General features: G+C 43.3%; 1 protein-coding gene across 1 annotated transcript in view; it reads right to left on the bottom strand.

Annotated features, from left to right (window-relative positions):
* The window catches only part of LOC126474373 (uncharacterized), a 308480-nt gene extending 295214 nt beyond the window's left edge, over positions 1-13266 (bottom strand). The window contains exon 1 of the mRNA XM_050101839.1: positions 13236-13266. The gene's annotated coding sequence lies outside the window, so the exon portion shown is untranslated. The remainder of the gene's footprint in view (positions 1-13235) is intronic.
* Between the last annotated feature and the right edge of the window lie 372 nt (positions 13267-13638).

Here is a 13638-nt window from a genome sequence, read left to right as displayed (position 1 = left end):
AGGCCTCTACATCCTTACATTTGTCCTCTAGCCATCCCTGCTTAGCCATTTTGCACTTCCTGTCGATCTCATTTTTGAGACGTTTGTATTCCTTTTTGCCTGCTTCATTTACTGCATTTTTATATTTTCTTCTTTCATCCATTAAATTCCACGTTTCTTCTGTTACTCATGGATTTCTACTAGACCTCGTCTTTTTACCTACTTGATCCTCTGCTGCCTTCACTATTTCATCCCTCAAAGCTACCTATTCTTCTTCTACTGTTTTTCTTTCCCCCATTCCTGTCAATTGTTCACTTATGCTCTCCCTGAAACTCTGTACAACCTCTGGTTCTTTCAGTTTATCCAGGTCCCATCTCCTTAAATTCCCACCTTTTTGCAGTTTCTTCAGTTTTAATCTACAGGTCATAACCAGTAGATTGTGGTCAGAGTCCACATCTGCCCCTGGAAATGTCTTACACTTTAAAACCTAGTTCCTAAATCTCTGTCTTACCATTATATAATCTGATACCTTTTAGTATCTCCAGGGTTCTTCCATGTATACAACCTTCTTTCATGACTCTTAAACCAAGTGTTAGCTATGATTAAGTTGTGTTCTGTGCAAAATTCTACCAGGTGGCTTCCTCTTTCATTTCTTAGCCCCAATCCATATTCACCTACTACGTTTCCTTCTCTCCCTTTTCCTACACTCGAATTCCAGTCACCCATGACTATTAAATTTTCGTCTCCCTTCACTATCTGAATAATTTCTTTTATTTCAGCATACATTTCTTCAATTTCTTCGTCATCTGCAGAGCTAGTTGGCATATAAACTTGTACTACTGTAGTAGGCGTGGGCTTCGTATCTATCTTGGCCACAATAATGCGTTCATTATACTGTTTGTAGTAGCTTACCCGCATTCCTATTTTCCTATTCATTATTAAACCTACTCTAGCATTACCCCTATTTGATTATGTGTTTATAACCCTGTAGTCACCTGACCAGAAGTCTTGTTCCTCCTGCCACCGAACTTCACTAATTCCCACTATATCTAACTTTAACCTATCCATTTCCCTCTTTAAATTTTCTAACCTACCTGCCCGATTAAGTGATCTGACATTCCACGCTCCGATCCGTAGAACGCCAGTTTTCATTCTCCTGATAATGACATCCTCTTGAGTAGTCCCCGCCCGGATATCCGAATGGGGGACTATTTTACCTTCGGAATATTTTACCCAAGAAGACGCCATCATCATTTAACACTACAGTAAAGCTGCATGCCCTCGGGAAAAACTACGGCCGTAGTTTCCCCTTGCTTTCAACCGTTCGCAGTACCAGCACAGCAAGGCCGTTTTGGTTATTGTTACAAGGCCAGATCAGTTAATCATCCAGACTGTTGCCCTTGCAACTACTGAAAAGGCTGCTGCCCCTCTTCAGGAACCACACGTTTGTCTGGCCTCTCAACAGATACCCCTCCGTTGTGGTTGCACCTACGGTACGGCTATCTGTATCACTGAGGCACGCAAGCCTCCCCACCCACGGCAAGGTCCATGGTTCATGGGGGGAGGGTGCAACTAGGTAGAGGGAGGAAACGAATTGATTCGATGTCAGTGGAAGCAGTGGCCACAGTAATACAGGAGGAGACGAATGGTGGTGTGCAAACGGAGAACTTCCAGAACATTGGACATACCCGTGAGCACGGTGCGTAAACACCTTCTTTGCTATCCATTCAAATGCGAACAGGAATTCCGCCTTATGCAAGATACTTTTTTTCTGTTTTATTTCGCCCAGACATGTTTCAGCACATTTTGTGCTATTTTCAGTGGGTTATTTTTTATTTTCTAAATGTAAAATTGTTGTTACATATTAACATTTAGCAAAACTTTTGGTATATAATATTTACAATTGTAAATATGTAACAACAATTTTACAGTTAAAAAATTTAAAAAAAACCACTGATGATAGCACAAAATGTGCTGAAACATGTCTGGATGTAACAAAACAGAAAAAAGGTGTCTTGCATAAGGCGGAATTCTTCTTCCCATTTCTTAGCAAGCACGGACATAATAAGAAGAATTGCAACATCACAATATGATTATATCCATTCAAAATTACCCATGTGCACAAGTTGCTTTCGTTGACCTGCCAGCAAGTTAGACCTTCGCTTTAGCATTTCTTGCTCGCATGGAAGTGGACAATGATTGCCCGTGGAAGATTTTGTGGATAGACGAAGCCCATTTCCAACTGACAGAATATGTGAATACAGAATTGTCAAATATGGGCAACGGAAAATCCACTCGCAAATCAACCAGTACCGCTTCATCCCTAAAAGGTCACTGTGTGGTGCGTGTTTACGGCATAATTTATCATAGAGTCGTATTTTTTCGAAGATACAGGTGCTTCCGGTCCTGTTACCTGTACCGGCACTGGTAAGCTCTATGAGTGTCTTTTGCGCAACCACGTCATTAAAGTTCTCGAACAACGTAGATGTGTGGATGGGATCATTTTTATGCAAGATGGCGCACCTACACACATTGCAAATCCGGTTAAGCAGCTGCTGAAGCACCATTTCGGAAATGATAGAATTGTCAGCCGCCATTTCCCAACGGCCTGGCCTTCCCGATCACCTGATAAAATCCGTGTGACTTCTGGCTGTGGGGCTATCTGGAAGATGTTGTGTTCAGTGTTCCGATTGCAAACTTAGCTGCATGAAGGCATGCATTGCGCAACACATTCTGAATGTGACCCCAGGAACACTTCGATCGGTTGTGGAAGACGCTGTTTCTCGATTTCAACTTACTGAAGAAAACGGTGGAAAGCATATTGAACGTGTTTTGCGCCGGTCACACGGAAATTAATAATCCGATTGGATTTTGACGGATGCATTTTTTTGAGGGTTTTCGCTTCAGGACAATTAAAAACCAATTTTTCCCATCCGATGTGATACGACATGGCTGTGGTGGACGGGCTTACGTAACTAACAGTATCAAACATGTACACCCATGCACACTGAGTGGTACAGTTTGTTTAACGTCAAACGTACACTTTAGGCATTGTTGTATGATTCATTTGTCATTTGTAGTCGATTACTATTAAATTATCATGCTTACAGCGCCATCTTTTGCTACATTTTGTAACTATTTATTTTTCTTCTGATAAAACACGACAGATTTAACGCATGTTCCACAGTAAACACTAGGAGAATATTGACATACAATGTTGTTGTATACATAGGCTAATGTTTATTTATTATCATAGTTGTTTTTCGGGGAAATTTTCACTCCAAAGAAGTTGCACAATTACAGACATTAAACAACATGCCAAAAAATGTGACTAAGAGGGTGCACCATAAAACTCATTTATTGACTTAATACACGTTGAAAAGTATTAAGGACATCAGAACCTAAACCTAACTTTTTAATATCGCATTTCTTGCAAAGATTGTTCCCAAATGTCTGTGCATGATTAGGGGGCAGATGGAGTACCCTTTGTCTATTGGGTTCCAGAAATTTCGTTATAGATTTTAGTCAATGATTTCATATAGTACATAAATATAAGGTAAGTACTTTCGTATCGGACTTATCAATTTTCAACTATTAAAAATAAAAATTAAAAGTAAATAAGAATATTATGCCTACGGTATTTTCATTTGTGCAACCAAATTTTTCTCCTGTCAAGATACTTCATTCAAGTTTCACTGATTTCTGGGCTATAACATTTGAATATTATTTAAGATTCGTAGTAATGGTTTGCGGGAAATCAGCAGCTTGCAGTTCATCTCTTCAGACAAGCGAGTGTAAGTACACAACAACTTTACTTGTCCACTGTCGAAGTTATTGAACTGCCACAAAAAAAAAAAAGAAAAATAGATTCATTTTGGAAAGTTTGTATCTGGAAGGCTCTGTCTTTCAAATTTCAGTTATGAGTGGACGGAAATAACTAAAGAGGGCTGCTTGGTGAGTAATAGTATAGAACTAAGTTGTTATTCAGTTGGATCTCCTTCCAGTGTGTTCCTGTTCGGCTCCGTGGAGGAGCAACATGGGTACGTTTCATGACTAGAGGCCACTGCTCAAGCGTTACAAAGATCCTCTCTGTCGACAAGGAAATATCCCATCTTTCAATAGCACCAATAGTGAATTCAAGGTTATTAATTAAAACAGGAAGGAACAAAAAACTAGTATCAGCTGCATATTATTTTCCTGCTCTGAAGCCAACGTGTCTGAGTGCTCAACCCTGACTGGACTCACGAATCCAAGCGATTTCAAAATTCAGATAACCCTGTGGCGCAGATTTTAAGCTTTCCTTTTGAGATTTAATGCAAAAGGTAATCGAACACAGTTCATTTTTCGAATATCATGCTAAACGTAACATTAAAAATTTATATTCCATCATCATTTTTCTGAAAAATGTTCCCCAAGATTACACATGAGTCTGCCATGCATTCCTTGTATAGTTTTCAGTTTGTCTTCCAGTCAGGTGGTCTTTCTAGCCTTCTATGGAGGAAAGACTTTTCTCACTTCTTTGAAGACACACGCTACCGCCACATTCTTCAGTCAAATAAAGTAGAAATTTTTCTGGTTCTCTTTCTCATGTTTCTCTTATAGAATCGTTTTAAGTATTGCAGGACTATGTATAACTTTACTCTAGTTTGATTTGATTACTGCATAAGTTTGTTATAATAATAGAAACAGAGATAGCGCATTTCTTTGTTCTTGATCTGCCTACAACTAAATGGATATACACTGAAGAGCCAAAGAAACTGGTACACCTGCCTATTATCGTGCCGGCCCCGGCGAGCACGCAGAAGGGTCGCAACACGACGTGGCATGGACTCGACTAATGTCTGAAGTAGTGCTGGAGGGAACCAACACCATGAATCCTGCAGGGCTGTCCATAATTGCGTAAAAGTAAGGTGGGTGGAGACCTCTTGTGAACAGCACGTTGCAAGGCATCCCAGATACGCTCAATAAAGTTCATGTCTGAGGAGTCTGGTAGTCAGCGGAAGTGTTTAAACTCAGAACAGTGTTCCTGGAGTCACTCTGTAGCACTTCTCGACATGTGGGGTGTCGCATTGTCGTGCTTGAATTGGCCAACTCCTTCGGAATGCACAGTGGACATGATGCAGATGATCAGACAGGATGCTTATGTACGTGTTACCTGTCAGAGTCGTATCTAGACTTATCAGGGGTCCCATAGCACTCCAACTGCACACACCCCACACCATTACAGAGCCTCCACCAGCTTCAACAGTCCCATGCTGACATGCAGGGTCCATGAATTCATGAGGTTGTCTCCACACCCGTTCACGTCCATCCGCTCGATATAATTTGAAACGAGACTCTTCTGACCAGGCAACATGTTTCCAGTCATCAACAGTCTAATGTCGGTATTGATGGGCCCAGGAGAGGCTTAAAGCTTTGTGTCGCGCAGTCATCAAGGGCACACAAGTGGGCCTTAGGCTCCGAAAGCCCATATCGATTATGTTTCGTTGAATGGCCGCTAAGCCATGTCGCCGCAATATCCTTTGTTCCAGGAGTGATAGTTCTGCAAGGTGCGCAGGAGAGCTTCTGTGAAATTTGGAAGGTAGGAGACAAGGTACTGGCGGAATTAAAGCTGTGAGGACGGGGCGTGAGTCGTGCTTGGGTAGCTCAGTTGGTAGAGCACTTTCCCGCGAAAGGCAAAGGTCCCGAGTTCGAGTCTCGGTCCGGCACACAGTTTTAATCTGCCAGGAAGTTTCATATCAGCGCACACTCCGCTGTAGAGTGAACATTTCATTCTAGAAATATCTCAGTTGGTGTTTCATCATGCGTTCTAAAGTTTTGTGAAAGCATGACACAAAACTTGCGTGACTACCATACGCTATGTCACATCATTCACTTCTGTGTTACGTAGCACAAGGTCCTACTTATCTAGTACCTTAGCTGTGCGCATCCATGAATCGAAAATATTAATTCCTTCTCCAGTGCTTTTGTCTACACCTGGATCAGTCACCTGCACGTTGTGCGCAATTCATTGCTATGATGCATTAAGGAAAAGCTTAAGTATTTACTTTTGTCATCTCATAACTTTACTTAAAAACTAACATCTATGGCCGTTTTTCACCGAGCGAAGTGGTTAGTACACTGGAATCGCATTCTGGAGGAAGGTGGTTCAAACCCATGTCCGGCCATCCTTATTTAGGTTTTCCGTGATTTCCCTAAACCGCTTCAGACGAATTCCGGGATGGTTCCTCGCTGTTTGGCCCCTTCCCCCAAATCAACCAAACAACCATTTTTTCTGTGTCAGATAGTATAACAAATGCTCACATAGTCTTCCATTTACGCAGCTTTATCTTTCTATTCATCACCTAGCAGCGCCTCTTTCCTTCGCTCCCCTTACCTCTCCTCGTGTCCTTTGCTGCCACTACCCACAGTTTAATCTAGGTGCCCTTAATTTGTCTTTATTACGTTGTTTTGCAGAATGGAATATAAACTTTGTTTTTTTTTCGTAATAGCGCTGTTGCTGATTCCATTATTTATGTAATAGCTTTTTATAAGTTTTGAAATGCGTGTGATATGTAAGAACTTTCACAAATGCGTCGTAATGAATGCGTGGTTAAATGTAACAGAGGACCTAATGGTCCAAATCGTGAGGAGGATAAAACAATAAACAAAATAAATAAACAGCGAGAAGGTGTTTCTGTATCGTCTAGCTAAACTTCATGTCACTGTTCATTTTTGTTCGACACTGAAATAACAGCATTCATTGCTACGATCCACAACACTTGAAGAACATTGTCATAAGCATATTACTGTCCACGTCAGTTGATACTACTGACGAAGATATGCCCTTGAGACTGCGCATTTCACAACAATTTTCTAGGTATGTCGGTATACTGCACATAATCTTTCAGAGAACTGCCACTATATCTACTAATTCATTTCTGTGTTGTGCGAATCGTAGCAATTTTATTACTTAACATTTAAGTCTCTCTGTCGTTCAGTTTGCTTCTGATGAAGGATTGGCACTGAGATATAGGAAACCTCCTTCCAGTCATATATCTGATGGCAATCAGTCAAGAGGTAACTGCTTCGTATCCCTGTGGTAGAGCTAGCTTTCACTACTGGTTTCTAAAATTTTCTGAATTTTGCATCTCGCTCTGTATATCATGGAGTGCGGGCGTGCGGCACTGTTATTGCTGACCTGTCGGATGTCATTAGGATAGGCAGCTCTGCTGGTATTATTCTGCGGGTATATATCATTGTTCATACCGGACATTTCCCCTTCCCGTCGTTCGTACATTATTTTGTCTAAATGATGATAATTCTTTCGCCATATGATTCGTGCTTCATTTTCTTTAAAGTACTTTTGCAGTTTCGTTCTTTCAGCAGTCTTTTTCCCTTCAGTGGCTTAGTAGAAACTGACAGTTCTTCCGTGAGCTTAATGTTTCGTATTCTTCAAAGAGCTGTCAATATTTCCATCCCTTTCGTCGTAATCCCACCTCGACGCTTAGTCCTCTAATTAGGCTTCTTGGGAGACGACAATACGCATCTTGCTCCACCCAACATCTCTATTTTAAATTTCCATAAATGGGTGCTGAAATCAGTCTCTTAGATGCCCCGTGTTGTTTCAGAAATCAACTTTTCTTCTGGCATTGCCAGCCGCTTTGTAGAGGAAATTCCTATTCCTCTGAAACATCCTACGGGACTTTGGACTGTAGCCGATTTCCCAGGCTTCTCTCTAAAGCGAACCAAACCGCTTTTTTGTTAGCGCCTGCTGTGAGTGGCTGAGCATCCTTTAACAACACACTTGTTTGGTTCAAGTGGCTCTGAGCACTATGGGACTTAACTTCTGAGGTCATCAGTCCCCTAGAACTTAGAACCAATTAAACCTAACTAACCTAAGGACATCACACACATCCATGCCCGAGGCAGAATTCGAACCAGCGACCGTAGCGGTCGCGCGGTTCCAGACTGTAGCGCCTAGAACCGCTCGGCCACCCCGGCCGGCCACACTTGTTTGCAGAAGGTGTCCAGTGGCTAGAAAACTGCCATGTCAAAAGGCTGGAGTGCGTTTCTTGTATGGCAGCGAAAGTACAAAGCCAGAATGTCATGTTTCATACAATATTCAAGAGAGATGACCGATTTTGTTAGCAGCTTGTGGCTGTACATCAAAAGCACTACAGATAGCACTGGTCTGAAGTTCATAAAACACATGAATATAATGCTTCTTCTTTAATGTAGCCTGATTCCGTCATATGGAACTAGTCGTACCTAGTCATTTTATCTTTTTTGCTGAAATAATGTCGAATTTCCACGAGTTCTGAGTAACCCTAGGCTGTCCTGCGAACATCATGGGGAGTAATAGAAAAATCTGTTTACACTAAGTCTCGAAGTGTCTTTGCTAGAGCAGCTTCAAGCTCGTTTGTAGAAACAGTTAGTTTTACTATATTTCGCGTTGTCTTGTTCTCTCTAACGCGGATCATACGTTGGCTTAGTGTTTCGTAAGGCACTATGTATTGAACACTTGCAGCATACACAATGGCCCTATTTCTTACGGCTTCCACTGTCCTTCCATCCACTCGGACATTCATTTCAATAGAGCGCTATCGCTCTTCTTCACATGCTTACATGGCATCTAAAAAAAACACGCTAAGACAGTGTGTGTGTGTGTGTGTGTGTGTGTGTGTGAGAGAGAGAGAGAGAGAGAGAGAGAGAGAGAGAGAGAGAGAAAGAGAAAGAGAGAGAGAGAGAACAACGCATCCCGAACGACTTATCAAAATGGGGCAGAAATCTGTAGATGCGATGTACATGTGCAGACAAAAAAGGATTAAAATTTCAAAATAATTGGATGATTTTTTAAGAGAAAATGCTTCACAAATTGAGCAAGTCCCTATGGATTGGTCCGCCTCTGGCTCTTGATAGAGTTGTTGGATGTATTCCTAAGGCATATCGTGCCAAATTATGCGCAACTGGTGCTTTAGATCGTCAGATTCCGAGATTTTTGGATGGTCCTGTCAATAATGCTCCAAATGTCCTCAGATGGGAAGAGAAACGAGGCATAAAGTATCATCGGCTTACCGCTGTGCGCTAAAGGTGCTGCGTGTGACAACCAGAGGGGTCCTTCTATGAAATGAAATGGAACCCGAGAGCATCACTCACGGTTGTCGGGCCGTATGGTGGGTGACAGATTGTTATCCCACTACCGTCCGTCACTACTCTAAATACGTCTTCGACCTGGAATCTCATTGACTGAATAGTGTTCAGTGATGAGTCCCACTTCGAATTGAGCCCCGACGATCAGCGAAGACTTGTCTGGAGACGCCAAGGACAGCGGTGGAACACCATCCTAACTGTGTCCGCCATATTGCGCGACAACCACGCGTGATGATCTGGCGTGCCATTTCCTTTCATATTAGAACGGCTTTGGTTGTCATCCACGCCACCCTTACAGCACACTTGTTCGTCGACGGCATTATACGCCCCGTTTTGTTGCCCTTCATGGCAAGTCATCCTGTCCTTAGATTTCAGAAAGACAGTTCCCATCCCAACATGGCGAGAGTTTCTTCTGCTTGTCTTCGTGCTTGCCAGTCCGTACCTTGGCCAGCAAGCTCCCCGGATTTCTCCCCAATACCGAGCGTTTGAAGCATTTTGGACAGGGTGATCCAATCAGCGAGGGATTTTGGTGATCTCAGCGCAAGTTGGACAGAATTTGGCACTATATCCCTCATCAGGACATCCAACAACTCTATGAGTCGACTTTCTCAATTTTTGAAGCTCTTTCTCTTGAATAAAGCATACCATTTTTTTGAAATTGTAACCATCTGTTTGACATTAAAGTCACATCTACCGATTTTCATCCCATTCGGATAATTCCTTCATGCTGCGTCGTTTTTTCTTCCCTTAGGGTGTAGTTCACATCAATCGGACACAATTATTTTGCTTACAGTTAGTTACTGTGTTTATTACGTTAACCATCAGTGCAATCTTTAGTTATGCTCAGAGCATTTCTACTGTTAAAATGTTATAAGCAACGCCGATCTTAAAATTAGGTTATACACCGATGAGCCTAAACACGGCAATCACTATCACGAGACTGAATGCTGTCTGCTGGAGATGCGGGCACGTGACGCGGAAAGAAATGTTTATAATAGGAGGAGAGACGAAGGAGTAATCATTCTGGCGAAGAAACTGCATGCAAAGGGAGCCGGCCGCTGCGACCGAGCGCTTCTAGGCGTTTCACTCCGAAACCGGCCTGCTGCTAAGGTCGCAGGTTCGATTCCTGCCTCAGGCATGGATGTGTGTGATGTCCTTAGGTTAGTTGGGTTTAGGTAGTTCTAAGTCTAGGGGACTGACGACCGCAGATGCTAAGTCCCATCGGGCTTAGAGCCATCTGAACTATGTTTGCAAAGGGGTTCAAATGGCTCTGAGCACTATGGCACTTAACTTCTGAGGTCATCACTCCCCTAGAACTTAGAACTACTTAAACCGAACTAACCTGAGGACATCACACTCACCCATGCCCGAGGCAGAATTCGAACCTGCGACCGTAGCGGTCGCGCGGTTCCAGACTGCAGCGCCTAGAACCGCTCGGACACCCCGGCCGGCTTTGCAAAGGGGGAAATCCACAGATGAAGCAGGCTTTGGCAAAGGGTAGATTGTTATGGTCCGTCGCATGGAACGATCATCTCGGAAACGGCGAAGCTGGTCGGCTGTCCACGTGATACTGTCGTGATCATTAGTGGAAAATGGTTATAGCATCGTGAAATCACAAGCAAACGATAGGGTGTTCGACGTGCACGCCTCACCACAGAACATGGAAAATTTTGGAAATTTGTGGTAAGGTTATATGGGAGCAAACTGCTGAGGTCATCAGTCCCTACACTTATACACTAATTAATGTAACTTAAACTAACTTACGCTAAGGACAACACACACACACACACACACACCCATGCCCGAGGGAGGACTCGAATCTCCAACGTGGGGAGCCGCTAGAACTGTGACAAGAGTACAATGCTTCCACAGGCACCAGTGTTTCAGAACACACCGATCAAAGCAAACTGTTGAATACTGAGCTCCGCAGCAGACGACCGCCATGTGTTTGCAAGTTGACCCAACCGCATCATCAGTTAGGCACGGGATCATAGAGACTGGTATCAGGATCAATGAAAACGTGTCGCCTGGTCGGATGAGTCACTTTTCCTGGTACAGTCTCTCGATGATCGTGTTCGGATACGCCGTTATACGGGGGAATGGCCGCTCGAAACATGCTCTGCACTGAGGACACAGGCCTGTAGGGCAGTATCGTGCTGTGGGGGACATTCACCTGGGCTTCCAAGGGACCTGTGGTAGTAATCGAAGGCACCACGACAGGTGTGAACTAGGCGAACATTGTTGCGGACCACCTGCGTCCCTTCGAGCTTAAGGTGTTCCAAGATGGTTGTGACGTCTTCTAGTAGGATAATTGTCTGTGTCACAAGGCCAGATTCGCACTTCAGTGACTTGAGGAGCATTATAATGAAACGTTGATGTTTTGACCATAATATTGGCCCCATCGGAGCCCGAAGGACCATATCGGGGACAAATCTGGGTGCCACCTCCGCGCCTACAAATCGCCATTCGGTAATTTACGGGGATTGGGTAACCCTGTGTAGATACCTGGTGCTATATACATCCTGAAACCTACTAAGGAATTGTCGAATCTATGCCACAAAGATTCGCTGCCTAATTACGATTCAAAAAATGATCAACAGCTGTTCAAATGGTTCAAATGGCTCTGAGCACTATGGGACTTAGCTTCTGATGTCATCAGTCCCTTAGAACTTAGAACTACTTAAACCTAAGTAACCTATGGACGTCACACACGTCCATGCCCGAGGCAGGATTCGAACCTGCGCGGTTCCAGACTGAAGCGCCTAGAACCGCTCGGCCACCCCGGCCGGCAACAGCTGTTCAGTAGATGGTCATAATGTCTGTGGCTCATCACTGTAAGTCTGTGCATAGATACCATACTAAATTCTTAACCGTTTAAATCCATTAACAAACGAAATTTCGTTTCATGTTAACTAACCAAAACTTACGTAATGGAAAAAAATATTGGTGTTCTCAGCGTAGTCACCTGGAGAGATCAAAATCACTTCTTGCTGTAAACGAAGTTGAAGTAATTTTGGATTACGGAACGTGTAGGTGTCGTGAATCACGGAACAGTTTGCTACCTTCACGGGCACGTTTCGCGTATCTGTCGTAATTTTTGACTAGGTAAACAGAATGTTACTTAGATTCCGATATTATTTACTTAACAGGTGAGTGCCTATTTCATATAAATGCGTTTAGAAAATGCACACCAGAAATATTGTGAATGCATGTCAATTATTAATCTATATCTGGACATCATAAATTTAGAATTTACTAACCTGGATCCCATATGAAAAAATAATCCTTCTCATGTGACGCGTGCTATACGAGAAAGTTGAACTTTAGCATCAAATGGTTCAAATGGCTCTGAGCACTATGCGACTTAACTTCTGAGGTCATCAGTCGCCTAGAACTGAGAACTAATTAAACCTAACTAACCTAAGGACACCACACACATCCATGCCCGAGGCAGGATTCGAACCTGCGACCGTAGCTGTCGCTTGGCTCCAGACTGTAGCGCCTAGAACCGCACGGTCACTCCGGCCGGCCGAACTTTAACATCCGCAATTGGTCATCCGTAACTGAACATCTGTCTTTCAGGCGCAGTTAGATGGCTGAACAGTTCATTGGAGATTTTTGGTGCCTTACAACTCCTTCGTGTTTTCTTTGATGATAAAATAAGCAAGAGCGCCCGGAATAAATTACAACAGATCTTTTTACTACTGAAAAACTCATAATACATGATCCAGATTTGTTTTGTGTTAAATTGCAAGAAACAGACCACACCACACGATCAAATTTGAGGCTTATCTTGCTTCTTGTTCCCGGGGTGCTACGAGTACATGACGCAAAGTTACGAAAGATGATTTCCTGTAGCACTGATTATACGAATATTTACTGGTGGACTCATAAGAAATGGAAATTACTAGACAGAGAAAACAGCTACGAAAGTAGTATTTGGGATGGAGACATGCCACCCGCGTTGTATTGTGCATTTTCTATTCACCTTCATGTTTGGGCTTTCGAGTTCGTGTTTTCACCGTGCCTGTACGCGAAGCATGGAAGGCCACAAGTTAGATATGAGGAACTTCGGTATCAGCCACTTTCTGACAGAAAGAAAGCCTCAGTGACGTGCGACGTACCTGCGTGGCAAAGAGTCCTCCGATCACAGCCGCTGCCCGCAGACTGCAGCTCGCCGGCCGCGCGGCGCCGTCGACACCCGATTGAGGTCGAAGGCGAAGCCCCACAGATGTAGGCGTGTCGCCATAGGCGACTAGAGGGGCAGAAGCTATTACTGCACTTTAGATAACATTTCTTTTGTGTTTCCATAAAATTTTTCCGCTCTGTAGAGCGTTGTTGTTGTGGTCTTCAGTCCAAGGACTGGTTTGATGCAGCTCTCCATGCTACTCTATCCTGTGCATGGTTCTTCATCTCCCAGTACCTTCTGCAACCAACATCCTTTTGAATCTGTTTAGTATATTCCTCTCTTGGTCTCCCTCTACGATTTTTACCCTCCACGCTGCCCTCCAATACTAAATTGGTGAT

Source organism: Schistocerca serialis, chromosome 4 (assembly GCF_023864345.2).
Source record: "Schistocerca serialis cubense isolate TAMUIC-IGC-003099 chromosome 4, iqSchSeri2.2, whole genome shotgun sequence".
In the NCBI taxonomy this organism is placed as follows: Eukaryota; Metazoa; Arthropoda; class Insecta; order Orthoptera; family Acrididae; genus Schistocerca; species Schistocerca serialis.
Note: the sequence above shows the minus strand (reverse complement) of the source record. Positions and strands in the feature narration are given on the sequence as shown.